The 12232-nt window shown below is 43.5% G+C and overlaps 1 pseudogene; it reads right to left on the reverse strand.

Annotated features, from left to right (window-relative positions):
* Nucleotides 1–157: 157 nt before the first annotated feature.
* On the reverse strand, nt 158–12010 carry LOC136489004 (putative receptor-like protein kinase At3g47110; annotated as a pseudogene).
* Between the last annotated feature and the right edge of the window lie 222 nt (nt 12011–12232).

Raw genomic sequence — 12232 nt, forward strand, 5'->3', positions numbered from 1 at the left:
CGGATCGTGAGGGTCTACTTCCAGCAGATCGAAATTATCTCCACTCACCGAAAGATCGGGCACCCCCCCTTCTATCACTTGCCAAATTGGCTCGCTTGGGATGGCATGATTTGGGTTGACCAACAAACAAGGGGCCGCTTTGTTGATCTTGCCTCACCTAGCCAGCCTCATCAATTAAACAATATATAACCTTGCTCACGTGGACAGGCTGATCCGCCTTTCCTTTGCTGGCAAGGGAATTAAACAACTCGAGGATGACAATTCCAAAGCTGTATACATCACCACATGGAGAAACTTGAGCACCACCTCCATATTCTACATTGCATAGCGAAACAATAGTGATTCCCCACATTCTATATTGCATATGCAAACAATAGTGATATAACGCATAGACTTAATGATAAAACTTCGAGTTACCTGGAGCCACATATCCAATTGTTCCTCTTATACCCATAGTGCTATTTGAGTCGACCTGTTGCTCACTTGCTGGATTAGGAAGAACTTTTGCAAGGCAGAAATCCCCAACATGAGCAACCAATTCCTGATCAAGAAGAATATTGCTTGGCTTCAAGTCACAGTGAACTATTGGTGGTTCACAGCTGTTGTGCAAATACTCTAGGGCATCAGCAACATCAACATCAATATTCAATCTTTGTGTCAATGTCAGACCATGCCATTGCTGTGATGTATGCTCATCTAGATGTAACCACCTATGTAAACTTCCATTTGGCATAAACTCAAACACAAGTGCTTTGAAGTCATTCTGGGTCGAGTCAGAACTAGAGCAGCAAGTTATGACGCCGATCAAGTTACGATGGCGGATCTTCGTAAGTGCCTCACACTCAGATATGAAGCTTTTGGAAGAGCCAGGTTGTTGACGATCAAAAACCTTCACAGCCACTGTGGTCATCATATTTTTGAGTAGCAAGCTGCACTTATACACTGATCCATACCTTCCTTTGCCAATCAGATTGTTAGTATCAAATCCATTTGTTCCTTGGAGCAATTCAGCATATGAAACTCTAGGATATTTGTCATCCATCAGATGTAACTCTGTCAGTGATGTAGACTGAGATTTTTGTTTCTTCTTTAATGAAATGGAAATAAGTACCAAACCGAAACAAAAAAGGATGCCAGCAATTGGTAATATTACTTTGAAAATGGGAGCAACTTTCCTTTTTCTGTTGTCCAAGGAATTTTGCAGGCATGGAGGCAAATGTAGTTCTGGGATACCACCACAGAGCCCAAGATTGCCATCAAATAGAAACCCAGTCACATTACTGAACACCCCATGCAATGGAACTTTACCATCCAGATGGTTGAAGGATAGGTCTAGTTTATCCAACGATGTCAAGTTTTCAAAGGTTTCTGGAATACTCCCAGACAAATTGTTGCGTGAAAGATACAATCCTTTCAACCCATTCATGAGACCCAATTCTTGCGGAATTGGACCTGAGAGTGCATTATTGTCCAGAGTTAAGATTATCAAACCTTTCATTTTGCTGATAGAGGCAGGGATGGTACCATTGAAGGAGTTAGTGTCCAACCGAAGGTCTATCAGGCTCTGGCAATTGCTGATAGCATCTGGTATTGATCCTGATAAATTGTTCCCGGCGATATACAAGTATGCAAGTTTTGTTAGGCTGCCGACTTCTGGTGGAAGAGAACCAATGAAATTATTGTACACCAAATCCAGAGCAAATGACAGGGATGATATGTTTAAGGTCACTGTTGGAAATAGACCTGTGAACTTATTGTTATTGAATGTTGCCACAGTTAAGTCCTGGAGGCTTCCTAGGATTGTAGGCAGCGGTGGATCCAAAGGGGGGGCTGGGGGGGCTCCAGCCCCCCCTAATGGCTTGATTTCAAGCCTAATCACTGTAGCAAAAGCTTGATTTCACTATTAAATCTTCATGCAAATCAACATCTCCATTGTTTTAGCCCCCCCTTGTCCCGCATCATGCATCCGCCACTGCTTGTAGGAAGAGCCCCCTCAAACATGTTGTGGCTTGTGTAAAGATGTAGTAGCTGTGTTAAGTTCCCAAGCGAGGATGGTAAGAACCCTGTCAACTGGTTACCATTGAATCCAAAACTTGTAGTGAATTTAGCATTCCAATGCTCTCAGGCAAGACACCAGTAAATCGGTTATGGGATAACTCCAGCTGAGTTAACCCAACGAGGTTTGTGATGCCAAATGGAATCTTTCCAGAAATCTCATTGTATCCAACAAAAAGAACCTGGAGTTGTCCTGGTAGGTTTGAAACAGAGCTTGGTAGCATGGTGTTAGTTGATCTCCACCAATAGGCCCAATGGCCTATTGGGCCCTTAGATCTGCGCCCTGATTGGGGGCGCCCAACCCTAATATGGTTGGTGGGCCCCTGTCGCATAGCACTATAAAGAGAGGTGGGGATCAGGGCTCTAACTACGAGGTTGACCGGAGCTGCCGTGACCCACCTACAGAGAAACACTAATCCGATCTAAAGAAAGGTGCTGCCAGCGACGGGAAGCCGCCACCAACCTCACCATCGCCTCTGCATCGCCACTGGACCTCGCCACCACTACGCTGGACCCCACTACGCCGAGCTGCCACGGCACCAGCGTCCAAGCCGCTTCGGCGCCATGGACCGAATGATGACCTAGGGCGAGGTACATCAACAATTTCCCCATCTAAGTAAGATGCTTACCCCTGATCTACGTTTCAGAGGCACTGTGAAAACCAACAATGGTACCAGAGCCAGGTTAACAGTGTGTAGATCTAGTATGGGGTAGAGCATTGAAAAGAAATCAAAGAAAGAACAAGGGTTCGATCCATTTTGGATTGAAACCCTAACCCTAACCGGGTAAAAGAAAATAGAAAAGAGACCGGAAGGGTGGCAGGCGTCACTAACTGCCGGTCACCACCGCCACCGCGCGGGGAAAGGTGCTGCACCGCCGTCTTCGCCGGCGCGCAGCAAGAAAAGAAAGAACAGACCCTATTCGGATCTGAGAAGAGAAGAGTAAGGGTAGATCTCGGCAGAGGCTAGAAACGATTAGAAAAGGAAAGAATGAATTAGATCCTTTCGGATCTGAGCAGACTGAAGGGTTTCCCTAACCCTAACCCTAACTGGGTGAAGGAAAGAACAAAAGAAGAGGGATTCGGCCTAGAAGAGAATCAAAGCCGAACCCTAAACCTGTGAAGACCCTCTGGGGAAGAAGAACAGTGGGTCAGATTCTGAACCCTAACCCTAGATCTGAACCCTAATCCCCAACACCGGTTTGGATAAGAGAAGTAGAATCCAAATCCAAAAGAAGAAGGGGACGGGGAAGAAGAGGAAAGGGACCTACCTCGCCATGTGCCGGGCTGACCCTTCACCGGCGCGGGAGAAGAAGGCCGAGCCGGGGGAGCTGTTTCGCCCGGGCTTAGCCAAGGGGGTGCCGTGGCTAGGCCGCTGACGGCGGCGTGCTCACCCGCTGGGGAGCGCGCACGCTGGCGAGGGGGCCGGCGATGGAGCCATGGCTGCCCGCTCCACCGCTTCGCTCGCTCGTTGCGTCGCGCGACTGAGAGAGAAAGGCAGAGGAGAAAGAAAGGAATGGGGCTAGGGTTTCCGGCCGACGCGGCCGAGCGGGGTTTTGATCCCACGAAGCCTGCGCTCGACTGTCGGATGAGATCCGACGACCAGGTTTCAACGGGCCGCCCTCGGCCCAAGCGGGCGAGCGCGCCGGGCTGCTTTGCCGGCCTAGGCCCAGGTTGTGGCCTGGGTTAGCGCAGCGCACGCGCGCGCGAGTGAAAGGCCAGAGCTGGGCCGAGCCACTGTGCCAGTTCCGGCCCAAGATCAGTTTTTTCTTTTTTATTTTCCAGTAATTGCTTATTGCTGGAAAATGAAAATTAGCTCAAAGAAGATAGAAAAAGTAATTTTTCCCTGTGGGTAAAATTCAAGAAATTGAGTATACGTTTTCCGCTGCTAAAGAAATTGTTTATTCTCCAGTTATTTTAAACCAACGTGATATTTAATTGGAGATAAAGAGATTATGACTTGATTATGATGTTGTTATTTTCTGACCAACATTGTTAATAACAATATCGTAATCAACCAACGTGATATTTAATTGGAGAAAAAGAGATTTTGACATGATTATGATGTTGTTATTTTCTGACCAACGTTGTTAATAACAATATCGTAATCAACCAACGTGATATTTAATTGGAGAAAAAGAGATTTTGACATGATTATGATGTTGTTATTTTCTGACCAACGTTGTTAATAACAATATCATAATTTTAATGATTTTATGCATTAATTCTATTTCTGCCCAACGGTGATGTAGAATTAGTGTATAAGAATAGTTGTATGTTTTAATTTTGACCAACATTGGAATCAAGGCATGTAATTGTTGTTATTATTTATGTTCTCACTCTATATGAATTGTGTTGCTAGGCGAATACAACTTGATGGGTTGTATCAAAGAGATCCTCATTCTCAAAGGTGACAACTACATGGAGTGGAAGAAAAAGATTGACCTAGCCTTCATCTTGGCTGAGGTGGACTGGGTAGTCATCTCACCATGTCCCACTGAGGCTGTGGCACCGGTGAGGGAGACAAACGAGGCTGATGCCGCTTGGGCAACTAAGGAGAGGGATTTTGAATCCCAAAAGATGTCCTATGACCTTGAGCATAGGAAGTGGGTCACTGCCAACAAGAAATGTTTGGCTATGATAAAGAAAACGATTGAGCCTATAATTGTGGGCTCAATCCTAGAGTGTGACACGATCACCGAGTACCTCGATAGAATAAAGAGTCAGTTCGCTGGCTCTTCAAAGACATATGCTACCCAGCTGATAAAGCAGCGGGTGACAGAGAGTTACTCTAGGAAATGGTGGCATAAGAGAGCTCACGATGCATCGTTGAAATTATGGCACTGTCGTTTAGGCCATATTTCGAGGGGGAGAATAGAAAGACTAGTTAAGAATAATATTCTTCCTCCATTAGAGCTCTTAGATTTAGAACAATGCAGAGAATGCATAAAAGAAAGTATGTAAAGAAAATTAATGAAAGATGCCAAACGAAGCGCATGAATTTTACAGATTATTCACACAGACATCTGTGGTCAGTTTCCTATAAAGAGTGTGGATGGTTATGATTTCGTTCATAACATTCACAGATGATTACTCCCATTATGGCTACATTTATCCAATCAAAGAAAGAACAGAAGCATTGGATAAATTTAAGATATTTAAGGCAGAAGTTGAAAACCAACACAATTTAAAGATTAAGATAGTCAGGTCCTGACCGTGGGGGAGTACTACGGTCGGCATACCCCATATGGCCAAGTTCCTAGACCTTTTGCAAGGTTCTTATAGGAGAATGGCATAGTAGCCCAGTATTCTATACCGGTCGAACCTCAGCAGAATGGAGTAGCTGAAAGACGCAATCGTACCCTGAATGATATGGTGCGACAGTATGATAAGTTACTCCACCTTACCGTTGAGCCTATGGATGGAGGCGTTAAAAACCGCTATTCATATTCTCAATAGAGTACCAAGTAAGTCGGTGCCCAAAACACCGTATGAGTTGTGGACAGGAAGAGTACCCTCACTAAACCACTTACGTGTGTGGGGGAGTCCTGCTGAGGCCAAAGTATTTAACCCAAACATTGGGAAACTAGATCCCAAAATAGTAAGTTGCCATTTCATTGGCTACCCAGAAAAGTCAAAAGGTTTTCGTTTCTACTATCCAGACAGACATATAAAGTTTGTGGAAATGATACACACTGTCTTCCTAGAAGATGAAATGATAAGGGGGGGGCATGGTAGCTCGAGAAATTGACCTTGAAGAGAAGTGGGTGTATGCACCCACTCCAATAATTCATGAGCCATTTTTCTCACTACCTGCTGTCGCTGCACCGACAGTGCAAGATAATGTGGTGCTAGCACCTGTTGTTATTCCGCCCGTGGCAACAATGAATGACGATGAGGAACCTGTTCTTCAGGATCCTATAGAACCTATTGCCACACATGAGGGGGAGCAACAATAGCCTCAAACAGAAGATGTGCCAAATGTGGAGGCCCCGAGAAGGTCTCAAAGAGTTAGAAAATCAGCTATTCCTGCTGACTATGAAGTATACAACACTGAGAAATTTCAAATGGAGGATGATCCCACCTCATTTGAAGAAGCCATGAGAAGTGATCATTCATCAAAGTGGCTTGAGGCCATGGAAGATGAAATGAAATCTATGAATGCCAATAAAGTTTGGGACTTGGAAATAATTCCTAAAGGAGCCAAAACAGTAGGCTGTAAATGGGTCTACAAAACAAAACTTGACTCTCAAGGGAATATAGAGAGATATAAAGCGCGACTTGTGGCAAAAGGCTTTACGCAAAGAGAAGGGATTGATTACAATAAGAACTTTTCTCCAGTCTCATGTAAGGATTCCTTCAGAATCATAATGGCATTAGTGGCACATTACGATTTAGAATTACATCAGATGGATGTAAAGACGACATTTCTCAACGGGAACTTGGAGGAAAATGTTTACATGGCACAACCGAAAGGTTTTGTCATGGAAGGAAAAGAACGAATGGGATGCCGCCTAAAGAAATCCATTTATGGATTAAAACAAGCTTCAAGACAGTGGTACTTGAAGTTTGATCAGACAATAAGGAATTTTAGGTTTAAAGAGAATGTAGAGGACAATTGTGTCTATGGAAAGTTTAAGAATGGAAAGTTTATCTTCCTTGTCCTGTATGTGGATGATATCTTAGTTGCTAGTAGTGATGTCAGTCTACTGCTGGAGACAAAGAAGTTTTTTGTCCTCAAAATTTGATATGAAAGATCTTGGTGAAGCTTCGTTCGTTCTAGGGATCGAGATTCACCGAGATAGAAGTAAAGGAGTATTAGGACTGTCGCAAAAGGCATATATAGAAAAGATCTTAAAGAAATTCAGTATGCACAAATGTAGTCCCTCACCTGCTCCTATAGTCAAGGGCGATAGATATGGAGATTTTCAATGCCTAGGAACCAATATGAGATCGATCAAATGAAAACGGTTCCAAATGCTTCAGCTGTCGGAAGCTTGCAATATGCTTAAGTATGTACACGCCCTGACTTGGCATTTGTTACCGGGTTACTTGGCAGATTCTAGAGCAATTCTGGAACAGAACACTGGAAATTGGTAAAGAAAGTCTTGCGTTATTTGTAAGGAACGAAAAGCCTCATGATGACGTATAGAAGATCAGATTCACTCCATATAGTGGGATATTCTGATTCTGACTATGGGGGAGATGATAGAAAATCCACGTCTGGATATGTATTCACTCTCCCAGGGGGAGCTATTTCATGGAAAAGCTCAAACCAAACCGTTACTACATCGTCCATAATGTAAGCTGAGTTTGTAGCGTGTTATGAGGCAACGGGCCAGGTGAATTGGCTAAAGAAGTTCATACCCGGTTTGAAGGTGATTGACTTCATCTATAGACCACTTAAGTTATACTGCGATAATAATCCGGCAGCACAATATGCTCACAACAATAAGTCAAGTGGTGCTGCCAAACACATTGACATAAAGTATTATGTTGTGAAAGATAAAGTCCGGGATCATGTCATAAGTCTTGAGCATATAAGTACCGAAAAGATGCTTGCGGATCCGCATACAAAATGCTTACCACCCAACGTGTTTAGAGAACATGTAGCTAGCATGTGTTTAAGGAAAAAGCCTATAACTCCTGGACAAAAGAAGGCCCAAAGTTAAGTATCTATTTCAGAACAGAGTGGTGTGTTGTAGCTGTTAAATCTATCGGCAATTGATCGTGACGATGAAATATGCTCTATGCGCTAATCTGTAATGGAATGAACAAAAGTAAATGATATGAAATTGAAAGATTGTAGTGAGATCAAAGGGGAGAATGTTAGTTGATCTCCACCAATAGGCCCAATGGCCTATTAGACCCTTGGATCTACGCCCTAATCGGGGGCGCCCAACCCTAATATGGTTGGTGGGCCCATGTCGCACAGCACTATAAAGAGAGGTCGGGATCAGGGCTCTAACTACGAGGTTGACCGGAGCCGCCGTGACCCACCTACAGAGAAACACTAACCCGATCTAAAGAAAGGTGCTGCCAGCGACGGGAAGCCGCCACCAACCTCACCGTCACCTCTGCATCGCCACCGGACCTCGCCACCACTACGCTGGACCCCACTGCGCCGAGCTGCCACGACACCGGCGTCCAAGCCGCTTCGGCGCCATAGACCGAATGATGAGCTAGGGCGAGGTACATCAACAGTTTCTCCATCTAAGTAAGATGCTTACCCCTGATCTACGTTTCAGAGGCACTGTGAAAACAAACACATGGCACCTAGCATGTTGTCTTGGACGTCAAATATACGAAGCCTTGTGCAGTTTGTCAGGAATGTAACAAATTTCCAGTCTTGTGCAGATGTCGCCGTGAGCTGATTTGTGTCGAAAGAGATGTAGTCTGGGCAAAGTTTTCCAATCTCAGGAGGCACACTTCCGGTGAAATTGTTAAAGGAGATGTCTAGAGAATATATCTCCGTTGCATTGGCAAGAGAGGCTGGAAGGCTTCCTGTAAAATGGTTCATACCAAGGCGCAGGTACTTGAGATTCGGTAGGTGAACTCCCAAGTCTGAGGGAAGCATGCCATGCAACTCATTCTTGGTCACTCTGAAGAGTATAAGTGAGGAAATATTAAAGAATGTTTTAGGAAGACTTCCTGAGAAATGGTTTTCGCCCAGATCCAAAAACATGAGACTATTATTCAGCCCACCCAAGCCCTCAGGTATTGTACCCTCAAGCTCGTTCCTGGTCAAATATATTTCTTGCAGGGACGAGAGGTTGCCAAGGGATTCTGGAATTACTCCAGTGAAGTTGTTTTTTCTCAGGTTTATGACCTTGAGTGGTAAGCCTCCAAGCCAGGCAGGGATTTCTCCCGTGAAAAAGTTCGAGTCAAGTTCGATCCTTTCAAGACTGGTGCAATTCTTTAACTGGGTGGTTATCTCACCTTGCAGCATGTTGTTAGACAAATTGAGATGCTGCAACCGAGGCAGCTGGCCAACTGATACTGGAATTTCGCCCTGCAATTTGTTGGAGCTGAGATCCAGAATTCTTAAGAATGTGAGGTTGCCAATGGAAGAGGTGATTGTGCCAGAAAAGCCCTGAGAGGTGAGGTTTAGAACTGTCACCCTGTCCTTGTGCTTAAGGCTGCAACTGACACCTGGCCAGTGGCAGAACTTAGTAGTCGTGTTCCATGCAGCCAGGACTCCATGCTGCTGGTTTAGGCTCGCCTTGATTTCCAGTAGGATACCCTCATCAGGGTTTTTGTTAACTGCTATTGCTGATGCACTGGGTACCATTCGGAGCTCATACGCGAAGAGAAGCAACAGAAGAATAGGAAACATAGATGACACTGCAAAGCATGGAACAATTTGTGAGTTTACTATGATTGAACATGCTGCATGTCAAGGCAGTAAACATATTAAGGGGTGTGCATCAGTCATTGCCTCAATATGGAAGCAATTTGGGGTATGTACTCCCCATCTTCTGAAAGGAAGAATTTTATGCTAGCGGCTTTGAAGGTAGCATAAATAGAGGTTAATACAGCATTTAGCATTGTTTGGTTATTCTACTTTTGAAGCCTTTAGTGTCAAATTGTAGTTTCGTACTTCACAATATCACGTGCCATTTTTTTTTTCAGATTTTATGTTTTCTAACCATGTTAATGTTCTGGTGTCTACATTTATTGAGAAAAGTTTTGCTCTCACTCCTCACACAATTAATGTGGTTAGTGATGTGCTAATGCCACTACCGTCTTGTAACAAATGGCAGCATGGATAAAGTAATTATCCGAACCGGCACCCAACCACAGTCGGCATAAAATACTTCAAGATCTGTCCTGGTTTTCGCACCAGCACCAATACACCACTTATATGTGCCTCATTCTTAAGTATGGGCTCCGATAACCGACACGGATGAGGGTTACTTCACTAGTGAAGAGTGGGGAAATGCTTTCCTCTATCTATCTTTAAAAAATAATGTCTTATCATAACCCTTTACCGTATAAAGGTGATGTGGATACACAAAAGTAGTCAAAATCTTTTCCTTTTGAAACTGCCTTGATAAAAAACGTTGGCATTCACAGTGAGTTTTCTGAAATCTAGGGAGATCATATCACAGCTAATAGTGCAACTGATAAATGGGTAATTAAGATACCTGAGTAAACAGTTTCTAAATTGATAGGGGAAAATTAGTAAGGGGAGAAACAAAATGGTACAGAAGCACCTTACAGGATGAATATTTGAAACTAGAAGTCTTGGAAGAAGCTTACCAAGGCTGAAGTTCGACCTATTATTGATATGATTGCTGATCTTCAGCCTTGGTAAGCTTCCGTATGGGGGATGGAAACCAGATTTGCTAACAAGGGTGAGCAGGAAAATGTTGGTGCAATTTGGTGTTGGAGGATTTGGTCAGTTTGTAATAATTTTATCTTCAAGGCTATTCAGCTCACATCACAGATGTGCAAAGAGATTTTCAAGCAAGAATTTGCTCTGGTTATCCATGAGCAAAGAAAAATTACTCTCGTGCTATTGATCAAAGGCTAGAGCTTTTGTGTAATTTTCATGATTCTCTTTCTTTCTTTACACATTTTCTTGTGGTTTACCTCTGTACCTTGTACTGTGCTTTTACTCCTTACACAGTTTCAGTAAGGGGTAGCCCCTCCTGTTTGCCAAATTCCAATAAAAAAAGACTTCTATTGAGATTGTGTGTCTTGTCTGCTAGCTCATTTCTTTTTTATTGGGCAGGTAAGCTCAAAGAGGCGGTTCAAGAGGTGCTGATTCAAGGAGCTAGAGGACGCGGCATTCCAATTCCATCAAGCAACAACAAGAGATGACAAGCTGCTTGGAGACCAAGGAGTGGCTGCTTGAAGAGCTCCTTGGGCATGATTGTGTGAAGGTGTAGCCAACTCAAGCTAATGCCTCTATCCCGGTAAGGAAAAACATCCTCACTACTCGACGCCTGCATAGACAAGTAAGTCTACCACGAACCCCTGTTCTCGTTGATCCTGGATCTGGTGGTGGAAGTTCTTCACCCAGAAGCCTGGAGGGCTTGGAGTTGCATGTAGCTACTGTAGCTTCCTTGTAGTTCGGCTGTTGCTTCAGCTAGAACGTTCTCAAGCTTGTTAAACCTTGGTGAGGCAAAGTCTTCTTTTTGGAGTATGGACGTTCACATCCACTAGGTGCCTGGCGTGCTTTCCATTTAGGCAGTTGACCTTGCTTGGTTATGGTTGGGTTTGCTAATTTGGTTGCCTGTTTTCGTATTGGAATCCAGGAACATCTGTTGTGGAAAAAAGAGTGTTCTTGAGGAAAAAAATTGTAAGATATGTTCTGTTCATCCACGGTTACCTTTATTCTTGCTTTCCTCCCCACTTTTTTGTGTAGTTTCGATTTTGTGGTAGCTAAGTAATTTCTCTGTAGCATGTTGTCTGTTTAGAAGAGAATTGTTTTTTTTAGATAAATCCCATGCCACAACCACATAAAATCGCGCGTCCTTGATCTTTCACTACTTATGCTTATGGCATTGGCTTATCGAAAGAACAAATGCATGGATTTATCATCAAGGACGCGCTGTTTTTTTCTCTATCTTGGCCTTGGCCTCTTGTTAACTACCATACCTCCTATATCAATATATTCAACATAGAACTCCTGCCTGTTCTCCCTCTCTTTTGTTTTAGAAAAAAGGAAGATGAAAAATAACTACCCTTTTCATGACATGATTCACAGCTTTAGCATGAACAAGTTGTCATCGCATCAGAAATTTGGATGCTGAAACACAATATGTATATGGGGTTCGAATCACATACTTGATTTCCTGAAGAACGACCAGCCCTCCTGGTTGCCTTATAGTATTTGTTCTCGATCAACTTCTTTGTGTTGCTATGTAATTTGTAAGTATGAGAATACTGGAAAAACTGAAAAGGCAAATCCTCTGTATTGCTCCATATATGCACAGGAGATGACGACTACCCTCGCCGGTCAAGCACGGGTATGCTGATTGTAACATTTTTAGTTATTCAGTTAGGCTGCTAAACATGGACGATATTCGTCTCCACTTTGTTTTGTCAATTTGTGCCAGCTGGATAGCTATGTCAATTTTTATTAGGTACAGCATCTTTTTGTTGAAAACGTGAATAGCACCAATTTTTATTAGGTACAGCATCTTTTTGTGCCAGCTGAATGCTGATTGT

Source organism: Miscanthus floridulus, chromosome 10, assembly GCF_019320115.1.
Source record: "Miscanthus floridulus cultivar M001 chromosome 10, ASM1932011v1, whole genome shotgun sequence".
Lineage (NCBI taxonomy): Eukaryota > Viridiplantae > Streptophyta > Magnoliopsida > Poales > Poaceae > Miscanthus > Miscanthus floridulus.